Below are 14,414 nucleotides of genomic sequence, written 5' to 3' on the forward strand. Positions count from 1 at the left end.
TATGCTGCTTTAGCTTCACTTAGCCACATATTAAACTTAAATTACCATTCTGAGACAATTACCTCTAATATCACAGATATATAAGCAATCAGGCAAGGATCAAGAAGAAAATAGACTTCAAAGTGTTTCATGCACTTGACAAATATTTATTAACGCATACTATGTGCCAACTACTATTCCAAGGTTGGAGATAGAGCAATAAATAAATCAGAAAGAGGTTCTGGCCTGTTGTAGCTTACATTCTAGGGGAGTGTATCTACCTTTACTACATTTTGTAAAGGACACTACTTTGGTGGCAAATACATGGGCTTTGCAGCAATCACTTGTTCATCCCTAAATCTTTTCTTAGATTTCACAGTTTTCACTGTAAAATGAAGAAACTTATATGAGGGCCACTCAAAGGGTTAATTACAAAGCATTAGATATACATTTACCAGATATGCAAGAATTTATTTTTCCTAGCAGCATCTTATTCTTGGAAACCAAGGTGCTATATAAAAGTACCAAAAGGTGATGAGTCAGGTGTTGCAAGTTTTATTGATAACTATACCATTTAAAACCATGTGACTCAGGGCTCCTGGGTGGCTCAGTGGTTAAAGCCTCTGCCTTCGGCTCAGGTCATGATCCCAGGACCCTGGGATTGAGCCCCGCATTGGGCTCTCTGCTTGGCGGGAGCCTGCTTCCTCCTCTCTCTCTGCCAGCTTCTCTACCTACTTATGATCTCTGTCTGTCAAATAAATAAATAAAATCTTTAAAAAAAATAAAAACATGCAAAGCCTATGCTATGAAATCACTTTCTCTCTCTGAAGCAATGTTTCCTCATCTGTAAATTGATTCGAGCATTTCATTTCTTTCCTTCCTTCGTCCCTCCGTCCCCACTTTCTCCCCCCCCCCCCCCCACGCCTTTCCTTCCTTTTAGAGAGAGAGCAAGGCAGGGGAAGGGTCAAGGAGAGAGATAGAGAGAATCCCAAACAGACTCTCCATTGAACATGGAGCCTGATGCGGAGCTCAGTCTCACCACCCTGAGATCATGACCCGGGCCAGAATTGAGAGCTGGAAGCTAACCAACTGAGCGACTTAGGTGCCCTGAGTCCAGTATTTCTGCTTCTATAGATTAGAGAGCTGTTCTGAGGATCCGTTGAAAAAATTATGTAAAATTTATCTCAAAACTGCTCTTCAAATATAAAATTGCTTGGCACACAGCAGACATTCAATAAATATGTGCTGACTGAATGGAGATTTTATCACTTTTGCATCTAGGACTGAAGTGTTTTAATTCATTGTAGAGATAGAGAACTAGTATTTGAAGGTAGCAGGGTGACTCATTCATATTTGACAGATAATCACACTGCACTGCCCAGTTTAATTATTTATCTTTGTGGGGAGCTAAATTTATTATAGAAGATGAAGGGCAACTTGCACAGCCTTTAGCACTGTGCACTGATCACAAAAATGGAACTCTGAACTCCATTAAATGTAATATAGAAAACAGAGCCAAGTTGAAGCATGTGTTCACTGCTGAAACTCTAACCCTTCAGTTACTAGTTTTAATAAGTGCTTTGTAAATATTTAGTAAATATAAATAAGTCAAAGCATTCCATAGATTTTATGGAAATAGGAAAGCTTTTGGATCACAAGTGACTAAATCCTAAAATCAATAAAAGACATTTGCTAAAGTTATGATTGTGATACTATTTTCAATTACATAGCTACAGTTACTATATTGATTATATGCATGGGTACACAATAGAAATTAAAAAGGAAGTTGCCTAATCAGCAGTTGGATTTTTCACTGTAATTGCTTTCATCACCAACTTACTGTTTTCTATAGATCCCCTAGATCAATGTGGCATGCTTTCCTGAGTGATATTCTCAATCAGAACTCTGATGGCTAAGATATTCAATTACTATCAAGTCACGTTAGTGGTCTCAAGCCCTTAAACTGCCAAGTTTCTAGGATTTCCACCCCATTCATGATCCTTAGTGGGCATTTGTTATTTTCTCCTCTGATAACACTTGTCTAACTATCAAAGAAGAATCAACCTGAAATACAACACATTCCAAAGATCCCCCTAGTTGAAGTCAACAGCTACTGCTTCCCATGCTGACTTAAAGGAACATGTTCAATCAGACTGGGACCTCCTTAGACACCAACTAGAGGATGATAATTGCTATTCAGTTTAACCTATTTCAACAATTACTGTGTGACTCCTGGGTATAATGTTCTTCATAGTTTTTCATTAAGGTGAGGAGAAAGTAAAATACATGAATAGTTATTTTTATATAAATTGTTATAGCTGATAAAGGGAATCACAAAAAACTGCAATGGGAGATATGAATTCAGAGTGGTGTAATATAGAAAAACTTTGTGAATAAAGAGAGTCATCCTGGCATGTAAATGAGATGTGGATTTGGGAAAGCAGATCTGATTTAGGGGAGGAGAGTTTGGGCAGGAGGAACAGTTATACTAAAAAGAGAACCCATCATATATTGAAGATGGTTTAAGGTAAAGAGGTGGGTAATGAGGCTGAAAAGTTAGAATGGCATAAAAGAGCAGACTGTTTTCAGAAGAATAGGTAGAGGAAGGCTGTTCAGAAGGAATTTGAACTGAAACATAGAAGAAAAAAAAGGCAGTGCTGCTTAGTGCTACCCTGTGAGTGGTCTGTGGATCAGTGTGGATCTTGGATGTCACCATTCAATGAGATAAAAATGGAAGATGAGAGCATTTAAAAACCTTCGCAGCATTTTGACAAAGTATAGTTATGACTATTTTTTTTAACTAAAGATTTTATTTGAGATAACTATAGGTTTCATGCAGTTATAGGAAACAATATAGCAAGATCCTATGTATGCATTACCAAATTTGACCCAATAACCAAAACTCTACTGCAATCTCATTACCATGATATTGAAATTGATATTCAAAATACAGACATGTCCGTTGAACAATATTCCCACAGGTTGCCCTTTTAGATCCACACCCATCCTCCTCTTGTTCCTGCTCTCTCTTTAACCCCTGGAAACCACTAACTTTTTTCTCCATTTCTATACCCTTGTCCTTTCAAGCATTTTCTATAAATGGAATCATGTAGTACAGAAACTTCTGGAATTCTGATAATAAAAAATAATATTACTAATCTATGTTTTTTTATAAATTTCATTTTTAGTGTATTTTTACTGCATTTTACAAAAAGACTGGCCCACAAGATTTGGGGGAAAAAGCCTCCTCTCCTTTTTAACCACAAAAACTTTGAGAAGCACTGGTGTGGTGCAGTAGCAGCACATGATAAATGAAAATGTGTGGAAGTGACAAGGCAGAATAAGGCTGGGTAAATGTTCCTGAGTGGTCAGGCTGGGTTCTCAATTATTTATTAGCCTTGAGGAGAGAAAGTTTCTGCACCTCCCACTGCTTCCTTTAAGTTGTCACCCTCCTCCACTGCTGCCGCTACTGGAGATAGTCCCTGGAGGCTGCAGTGTTCATTGACAATGTTGCCAGAGGTAACTTACACTGAAAGTGACAACCTTTATAGCAACACTCTGGAAATGCTCCCAACAGCAGCTATCAGTGTAATCTTGGTCTAACTGGACTCTTCGGCATTCAACTCACTTCTCTGACTTGACGATGTCATTTGTTCTTGTTCTTTTCCTGTATCTCTGATACATCCTTGCCATCCTCTGTGCTGACTTCTCTTTCTAAACTTTACCCTTGAATGTTCTATTCCTAAACTTAATTCCCTCTAACCAACTAGTTATAAATTTGTTTTTGGTCATGGATCTCTTCGAAAACACGAGAAAAAGAGTATGAGCACCTTCCCCTTTAAAAATGCACATGAATACATCCACTTGACCTAAAAAGTAACTTTACATTTGTCTGCAAGATATATCAGGATAAAAATCACCTTTCGGTCAGTTAAGGTAACATTCCTTATAAGGTCAGGACATTATATGGAAATCTCTGAGGATAGTTATTCAGCCCACATTAGAAGGAAAGCTATAGGTTGTTGAATTTCCAAGAGGGAAAAATAAGATAAAGTGTTTTCAGGCTCCTGGAGAGATGTTACTTTATCCCTGGGAAGGTCAGAAAGAAATTCTGATGTGTGAGACAGAAATTGCTAGAACCAGTTTTGCCCAACTCTTTCTTCCACAGCTATTTTACACCTTGGAAAAGTATGTGAACTAAAATCAGTGAGGGCTAAGGGCTGCAACCGTAAGATGCCACGCATTGGGCAACCAAAATATTGACAGAGTAGAATCATCTATCTATGAAGAAACACTGCACTCTATGCTGAGATCTAGACAGCGATGTATCACCTCAGCAGTGATAAACCTGCTGGCTTTCAGGAACAGTCTTTAGTGGTTTTTTCATGACTTATGAGGAATATAGACATACCTCATTTTATTGCTCTTCACAGAAATTGCAGTTTTTATAAATTGGCTTGTGGGAACCCTGCCTCTAACAAGTCTATTGGCACCATTTACCCAACAGCATTTGTTCACTTTGTGTCTCTGTATCACATCTTGGTAAATCTCACAATATTTCAAAATTCTATTCATTATTATATATATTATGTTGATCTATAATCAGCGATCTTTATGTTACACTGTAATTACTTTGAGGGACCACTAACCATGCCTATATAAAACTTCTATGTATGTGTTCTGACTGTTCCCTGATACACAGTTCCCCCATCTCCCTCTCTCTTCTCAGGCCTATTTCCTGAGATCCAACAGTATTGAAATTAGGCCCATTAGCAATCCTAAAATGGCCTCTACCTGTTTAAGTGAAAGGAAGAATCAGGAGTCTCTGATGTTCAATCAAAAGCTAGAAATGATTAAGCTTAGTGAGGAAGGCATGTTGAAAGCCAAGACAGGCTGAAAGCTAAGCCTCTTGTGCCACATAGCCAAGTTATGAATGCAAAGAAAAAGTTCTTGAAGGAAATTAAAAGTGCTACTCCACTGAACACACGAATGATAAGATAGCAAAACAACCTTACTGGTGATATGGAGAACATTTTAGTGGTCTGGATAAACCAGTCACAACATTACCTTAAGCCAAAGCCTAATCCAGAACAAGGACCTAACTCTTCAATGATGTGAGGACAGAGAGAGGTGAGGGAGCTGCAGAATAAAAGTTTGAAGCTAGCAGGGGTGGGTTCATGAGGTTTAAGGAAAAAAGCCATCTTCCTTAACATAGAAGTACAAGGTAAAGCAGTGAGTGAGTGCTGATGTAGAAGCTGCAGCAAGTTATCTGAAAAACTAGTTAAGAAATTATTGAAAGCTGCACTAAACAACAGACTTTTTAAAAAAAAAAAAACATTTCCCTCAGTATAGTTGACATAATGTTACATTAGCTTCAGATGTACAGCCTAGTGATACATCTCTACACATTATGTCATGCACACAAGTGTAGCTACAATCTGCCAATTTACAATGCTATTATAATACTAGTCACTATACCCTCTATGTGGTACCTTTCATTCCCATGACTTACTCATTCCACAACTAAAGCCTGTATCTCCTACTCGCCTTCACCCATTTTGTCCATTCCTCCCTGCTCCTTTCTTCTTGAAACCACAAGTTTGTTCTCCATATTTATAGGTCTGAATCTGCTTTTTGTTTGTTTATTCATTTGTTTTGTTTTTAGATTCCACATAGGAGTGAAATCATGGGGCATTTATCTCTCTCTTTCTGATTTATTTCACTTAGCATTATACCCTTTAGGTCCATTCACAATGTTGCAAATGGCAAGATCTCATTCTTTTTTTATGGCTGTGCAATATTCCTGTGTGTGTATTTGTGTGTGTGTGTGTACACAACAATCTAATGAATGGCAGATGTTTGCAAATAATATATCTAAAAGTGGTTAATATCCAAAATACATAAAGAATGTATACAACTCAAAATCAAAAAAAGCAAATAATATGACTAAAAATGGGCAGAGGACCTAAATAGACATTTTTCCAAAGAAGACATACAAATGACCAATGTATACTTGAAGAGATTCTCAATATCACTAATCATCAGGGAAATGCAAATCAAAATCAAATCACATTACACTTGTCAGAATGGCTAGAATCAGAAAAACAAGAAATAGTAAGTATTGGCAAGGACTTGTAGAAAAAGGTAGTTTCATGCACTATTGATGAAAATGTAAACGGGGTACAGTCATTGTGGAAAGCAGTATGGAGGTTCTTCAAAATTTAAAAAATAGAAATACCACATGGTACAATAATCTACTACTGGGTATTCACCTAAAAAAATCAGAAACATTGATTTGAAAAGGCATATGCACCCTTGCGATTATTACAGCATTATTTATAATAGGCAAGAAATGCAGACAGCCAGTGTCCGTCAATGGATGAATGAATAAAGAAGATGTGGGGTAAATACAGACACATGCACACACACACACAATGGATAATACTGGACAACAGGTTTTCAGTATACACAAAACAAGCCTTCTATTGGAAGAAGATGCCATCTAGAACTTCCATTACTAAAGACAAAAAGTCAATGCTTGGCTTCAGTCAATGCCAGCTTCAAAGGACAGCTGACTCTCTATTTAGGGGTTAATGCACAGCTGGTGCCTTTAAGCTGAAGTCATTCTCATTGACCATTCTGAAAATGCTAGTGCCCTTAAGAATTACACTAAATTCACTCTGTCTGTGGTCCATAGATGGCATAACAAAGCCTGGAAGACAGCACATCATTTTACAACATCGTTTACTGAATTTTTTATGTCAACTGTTGAGACCTACTGCTCAGAAAAAAAAAGAAAAAAAGAGATTTCTTGTAAAATATTATTGCTCATTGACAACGTACCTGGTCATCCAAGAACTCTGTTGGAGATGTACAATGAATTAATGTTGCTTTCATGCCTGCTAATACAATATCCGGTCTATAGAATATGAATCAAAGAGGAATTTCAATTTTCAAGTCTTACTGTTTAAGAAATACACTTCCTAAGGCTATCACGTCCATAGGCAGTGATTACACTGATGGATCTGAATTTCAAAGTAAACTGAAAAGCTTCTGGAAGGGATTCATCATTCTAGATGTCATTAAGAATAATTGTGATTCAATGAGATACCACCTCACACCAGTCAGAATGGCTAAAATTAACAAGTCAGGAAATGACAGATGCTGGCAAGGATGTGGAGAAAGGGGAACCCTCCTACACTGTTGGTGGGAATGCAAGCTGGTGCAATCACTCTGGAAAACAGCATGGAGGTTCCTCAAAAAGTTAAAAATAGTGCTATCCTATGACCCAGCAATTGCACTACTGGGTATTTACTCTAAAGACACAAACATAGTGATCCGAAGGGGCATGTGCACCCGAATGTTTATAGCAGCAATGTCCACAATAGCCAAACTATGGAAAGAACCTAGATGTCCATCAACAGATAAATGGATGAAGAAGATATGGTATATATATATACAATAGAATACTATGCAGCCATCAAAAGAAATGAAATCTTGCCATTTGCGACAAAGTGGATGGAACTAGAGGGTATCATGCTTAGCGAAATAAGTCAATAGGAGAAAGACAATTATCATATGATCTCCCTGATATGAGGAAGTGGAGATGTAACATGGGGGACTTGGGAGGTAGGAAAAGAATAAATGAAACAAGATGGGATCGGGAGGGAGACAAACTATAAGTTACTCTTAATCTCACAAAACAAACTGAGGGTTGCTTGGGGGAGGGGGATCAGGAGAGAGGGGTGAGGTTATAGACATTGGGGAGGGTATGTGCTATGGTGAGTGCTGTGAAGTGTGTAAATATGGCAATTCACAGACCTGTATCCCTGGAAATAAAAATACATTATACGTTTATAAAAAATAAAAAATAAATAATTGTGATTCATGGGAAGAGGTCAAAATGTCAACATTCATAGAAGTTTGGAAGAAATTGATTCCAACCCTAACGTGTGACTTTGAGGGGTTCAGGACTTCAGTGAAGGAAGTGACGGCAGATGTGGTGGAAACAGCAAGAGAACTAGTATTGGAAGTGGAGCCTCATGAGTGACTGAATTGCTGCAATTTCATGATACAACGTTAATGAATGAAGAGTTGATTCTTATGAAAGAGCAAGGAAAGTGGTTTTATGAGACAGAATCTCCTGGTGAAGATGCTATGAAGATTGCTGAAATGACAAAGAAAGATTTAAAATATAAGTTGGTTAATAAAGCAGTGGTAGGATTTGAGAAGATTGACTCCAATTTTGAACAATGTCCTACTATGCATAAAATGCTGTCAAACAGCTCCGTATGCTACAGAGAAATCATTAGTGAAAGAAAAAGTCAAAACATGCAGCAAACTTCGTTGTTGCCTTATTTTAAGAAATTGCTATAACCATCCCAGCCTTCAGCAACCACCACTTGTAAACAGCCATCAAGATTGAGTCAAGACCCTCCACTTGCAAAAAGATTATGACTCACTGAAAGTACAGATAATAGAATTTTTTAGCAATAAAATATCTTTGAGTTAAGATATGGATCTTGTTTTTGCAGACAATGCTACTCCACACTTAAAGACTATGCTATTGTGTAAACATAATTTTTGTAAGCCCTGGCAAACAAAAATTACATTTGACTCACTTTATTTCGATATTCACTTTACTCCAGTGGTCGGAACTGAGCCTGTAGTATCTTCAAGATGTGCGTGTACTGACAGAAAGGGTACGAAGAGTGGATCTGTTCGCTTCTGGCAGGCAGGAGCTGGATGCCAGATAGACATCTGAGGATTTTGTAAAAAAAACTCTGAAGTGGAAAGAATATGTAAGACATAAGGATAGCTTTGGGACTGATTGCCGTTGAGGTAATCAAGGAGACTGAAAGAAGTGTTGGAAAAATTAAATGGATATAACTTCATATTTCAAATTTTAAGTCTATATTAACTATGAATAAATTATTAAAATATGTATATACAAAGAATTAACTACACAAAGATTTACTGGTCTCTTGAGCTTATATTTAAATAGAAAATTAAATATCAGCTCTTGAAATAATGGCCAGAAATCAAAGTTGACAAATACAATTATAATTTTGCTCAAAATTATTTCAATGAGATTTTATTTATTTGAACTGAATAAAGAGTTGAGTGGCAGCATGCATATCATCTTTTTAATTTAATCACAAAATTTATTTTTATCAGTACTGCTGAGAACACTGTTTACAAACATATTGGGCAGCAAATGTGATCAATGAGATTTCATTCTGTTCACCTTGCAAAAAGAGGATACTACTTCTAGAATTCAGTAAGATTCCAAGTCAAAATCATGTTGCTTACTTGCCATGATGTTCTTCGTCCTTAGGTCAATGGTGAGGTCACTTATGGCTAGGTCAGCCTCTTTTCTGTAACTTCACATTTTTATTTTAATGTAACTTAAAAAAAATGAAAAGTTTTTTTTAGGTGTTTGCAAATCTTCGCTGGCTAAAGTGATCAATAAGACTGTACCACCTTTAAGTTATCCATAACATTGGAAAGGTTATGTAATTTATTTAATCCCTTCTTTCAAAGTTGTATTTTAGTTAAAAGGGGTCAAAGTTCATGGGCACCATCCACAATGATGAATTCAGTCTTAAAGAGTAAACTATTTATGTAGTCAAAACATTGCTTAAGTCAGTGGGTATCAAAGTACTAATTCTTGGGTTTCACCCCAGACTTACTAAACTCTGGGGTTAGGACTCAAAACTCTGGTTTAACAAGCCCTATGGGTGATTCTGATACACCCTGCAATTTGAAATTCATGGCTCAAAATAAACGATCTTCTAATTAAACCTTGCCATAAAAGAACTCCTTCTGGTCAAATTGTTCTACGAAGGGAATTTCTTTTTCTTCTCAAAATAAAGAATAAAAACTTTTACTTGAAGTTCAATCAAGTTCTTTAAGACTTTCACTCTGGAAATATAGGAAATTTCTACATATAGATGAAAAGGACACATCTTCCTCCCATTTTATAAAAAGCAATATCATAGATACAGAAAATAATCCAAAGCCTTGGTGTTAATGAAGCTGATGACATTCAGAGTAGTAAACAAGACATTCTAGCAGTGTTAACTGAGATTTTATGACATTATATACAAATGTTGTAAGCAATGATTTTGATGATGTGTGGTGCTACTTTCATCTCTGGAGCCACAAAATCAGATATATTAACAAATATTACAGGTGCTCGCCAAAGTACAAAATCCTCCAATTTTATTATGTTTGAAAATGCCATCCTCAAAGAAAATTCTGACTCATTTAAACTTCTGAGAACATTTAACAAGAACATATGAAACTATGTAAGCCCAAAAGCTGGTCACAAAGAATTAAATGAACATTCTAAACTGCTGAATGTTGAAAGACATTTTAGAATTTATTTCTTCGTGACTAGTTTCAAGATACTAGATCATTTTTAGGGTGTTGATGGTAGGGTGTTACATGTCAAATGGCATCTTATCTACTGTATTTCTTTCTGCCAATCCACAACTTGACTTGGCCACTTTCAGAATAAATAGCTTAACAAAATTGTGCCAAATCATGCGTCGATTTTCTTAGTTTGACTGCATGATAAGCAAATTATAAGATGCTTTAAGGCAAGGACTGGGGCAGATCCAAGATTTAATTAGTGTCCAGCCTTGTTTAAATTGAGCTTATTTTTCACATGTGTTTTCAGGATGGACAGTTATAAAGAGCCCCTTTAGTTCTGCTGGCTCTATGCTTACATTGCTAAATCCATGGCCAAAAAGACTCACTGCAGGTTTTTTACAGCATTTTATTTGCATAGTGACTAAATCCAAGAGATTAGCAACTTCTGTCTCCCTCCTTTCCTTCCATTTCTTCCCTTCCTCTCTTTTGAGTAAATTCAATGTAAAAAATAAAGAAAAGTAGTTCTGGAAAATATCAATGCCTTTCATGTCTCTTCCTTAGTATATATCATTCATTTCAAGACAATTATTAACTTTGAGGTATTGAAAATATCAGTTTAAAGCTGATTTGTTGTTTAAGCCATATTAATGGGACTCTAACCTTTGTTTTCAAAAACTATCTCCTAAATTTATATATTATTTGCAAAATTTTACAGATATGATAGTCCTTTATGCATTGATTCAACATTTTAAATAATATATTTTATATGTTAGTTCCTTGTTTTAAAAACATTTTTATGCAGCAGAGCCATTTTTAATGAATTATGTCTGACTCTCAATAGATGATATAAGTGAAAATTAACTTCCTCTAATTGAAGCACTGGGAGAAACAAAAGCCCCACCTACACAGTCAAGTCCCCTTTTCAGCCCATGAGACAGCAAGAATACCTAAATGTCTACAAGAAATCTCTGTATCTGTTTAGCAGCCGCATTTAAAATCAGTTTTAGAACAATGTAAAAATAAAAAAATGTTATATATAGGGTCCTGGGATCAAGCCCCACATCGGGCTCTCTGCTAGGCGGGGAACCTGCTTCTTCCTCTCTCTCTGCCTGCCTCTCTGCCTACTTGTGATCCTCTCTATCAGATAAATAAATAAAATCTTTTTTTAAAAAAGTTATATGTAAAATTAATAATAATAATTAATATGTACTCACTGTACATCATAAATTGGGCTCTGACAGTTTATTTAGCTGTCCTATTTCACTTAATTCTTACAAAATCCTTTGAGAAATGATTATCCCTCTTTTACAGACAAGCAACTGCATCTTAACAAGGTTAAATAACTTGCTTGTATTTACCAATAGAGGAATATAACTGTTAGGAGAACCATAGTGAATTTTCAGTCAATACTAACACTAAGCAGATTTTAAGGCATGGATCAGAAAACCAAAGTGAATCTAGAATGTATGAAACCTCAGGGAGGTGAGGGAAACTACAAAAGAAGACAAACAAAACACATTATATTTGTTAAATGTCTACAGATTAGGCATCAGGTTATAAAGTCTATCTGAGTAAGATCCCTAGATACCAACAGGTAGAGCAGCAAAATAGGCTCATTGGTTTGTTGCAACAAGGTAGACAGCACACCACAGGCCCATGAGGTGTTCATGTTTGAGTGTGGTTGGAGTAGGAAAGATTTCTGGTAACTTCTGAATTTGCTATGATTGATTCTAAGGCACAGTGAGTACAGGAAGGATCAACTCTGGACTGACTGCAATTTCTAAGGTGAAAGTAAGAAAAGTAGATTTGAGCCCTGCTGACTAAGGTGATGGAAGCTAACAATTAAGTGTCTCACTGCCCTTGATTCACAAAGTGAAAATGGCAAAGCAGGATGATAGTCACTCAAAGAAGGGAAGTCATTTTGACACCATACAGCAGCAATGAGAGAAGTATTATTTCCTGTTAACGTTAAGCTGGCCTTATCAATGTCTGTTGTTACAGTCTGCTTAACTGCAGAGCTGATGTTTACTGTTTCAGCCCTGAGAAGATTTTTTTTTTTTTTTTTTTTTTACTCTTTCAGATTCAGGCTGGCTTTTTGTTTGTTTGTTTGTTTTGTTTTGTTTTACTTCTTCAGAACTCACAATCTTTTTATTATTTAAAAGGTGGAGTCTAGAACTAGAGAGTCTGGAAGTTAACTCTGCTCCTTCTGGTCACTTCTAGATTGAGTGACTGTGAGAAACTCTCATAACCTCTAGATGCTTCAGTTTTCTTATAAGTGAAATTGGTAAAATAATTACACTTTTGTCAATATTTGAAACGTAAATTTAGTACCGAATCCAACATTTAGTAAATGCTACATTAAGTACTAGTAGTATATTAATCATACTCAGCTGTAGGTAAAGTATACTTAATGCTCACAAAATATTTGTGATGCAGACAACTTTTGCATTATGCATGGAAATACAATGCAATTCATTGTATATACAAGGACCATAAAACAAATGTGAAGGGCAAAGGCACAGATACCACAATACTTAGATCTTCAGATTTCAATCTGTTTTTCTTTTCCCTATTCCAAAGAAGAGTCTTACTGCCAGATCGTATTATATACAACAATGTGGATGGAAATCTAACTAAAACAGTATGTTCTTGGCTTAATAAGAACTCAGGGAAGGCTAGAAAACTTTTTATAGATCTAAAACTATGATCAATGTGTACAGTCCGTGTCTACTCATGAGTATGACTACACTTCAGGCAAGGAAACTGAGGTTCTAAGAGGTTATATAAGTTTTATTTTCATTATCTCACAGCTTTCCTCAATTTATAATACAAAATCAGTGATTAAGCCAGTACAAACATGAGAATATCCTGAAAAAAGAAAATTATATAAAAATTTCTATATAAGGTAAAACTGGATTATATCTTTGGGACAGAATAGATTAAGTTTCTAATTTGATAGTAGAAAACATAAATAATGTGCAGTTAAAGAAAAAACTTACTCTTTTGTGTAGAGTTGATGTAATAAGCAATCAAGAATGAAACCACTAATTGCGTGTAGGTTGGAAAATTTATATATATAGAGAACCTTGAACAACCGGGGGTTGGGAACACCAAACCCTGTGCAGTCAAAAATCCGGGTAGAACTTTCAACTGCCCCAAAACTTAACTACTAATAGCCTACAGTTGACCAGAGGACTTAAAAACAACATAAATTGTAGATTAACTCATGTTTAGAACTGTATTCTTATAATAAGGTAAGCTAGAGAAAAAAAAAAGTTAGGAAAATCATAAGGAAAAGAAAATATTTTATAGTACTCTATAGTATTTATTGGAAAAAGTCTGCATAAGTGGACCCATGCAGTTCAATCCAATTTTGTTCAAGGGTTAACTGTATTTAAAAGCATAAACAAGGTTACTTATAAGTATATATATATTTTTTCTGAGACTTAATTTGTGCAAGCCTTTCTAAAGTAGAAAAAAAATTAAAAATTGGATAATTGGGCAAAATATGGAGTTAAAAATAATAAAAACAAGTAAAAAAAAAACCCAGAAACTGCATTGGATAATATAATGACTATAGAGTATGATGGAATTCTCTTAATATGAGAATTTTGACATAAACTATTACAAGACTCTGGGGGAGGAGTGACTATATGTAGTACATTTCGACAGAATCTAATGTAATATAAAATAAGATGCATATTCTTGTCAGTAGATTATGTTTTTTCTCCTAAATCATTCCTAATGACTGTTACATACAACTCATATATTTTTTATAGTAGGTTTAAAGGCTATAAAACAGTCATAATTTTATTCATCTTTTGATTATATTTTTACTTTCTTGGCTCAGCTCATTTTTCTTCTTTTCAAGGAAATCCTAAGACTGACTCATCAGATTAAAAATATATATATACATATATACTTCTTTGGTACCAAATCGTGAAACTAAGGATTTTGCTCTGTCTGTTCAAGAAGCTTGGAAAAAAAGAGATCAGAACTCTCTGTGGTTGCAACAATATGTAGCACATTAAAGGAAGCACAAAGAGAATTATTCTTAT

The 14,414-nt window shown here is 35.6% G+C and overlaps 1 long non-coding RNA gene across 1 annotated transcript in view; it reads right to left on the reverse strand.

Annotated features, from left to right (window-relative positions):
- LOC132002545 (uncharacterized) overlaps positions 1–14,414 on the reverse strand; it is a 310,971-nt gene that overhangs the window by 190,540 nt on the left and 106,017 nt on the right. The window lies entirely within an intron of this gene.

Source organism: Mustela nigripes, chromosome 15, assembly GCF_022355385.1.
Source record: "Mustela nigripes isolate SB6536 chromosome 15, MUSNIG.SB6536, whole genome shotgun sequence".
NCBI classification, from domain to species: Eukaryota; Metazoa; Chordata; class Mammalia; order Carnivora; family Mustelidae; genus Mustela; species Mustela nigripes.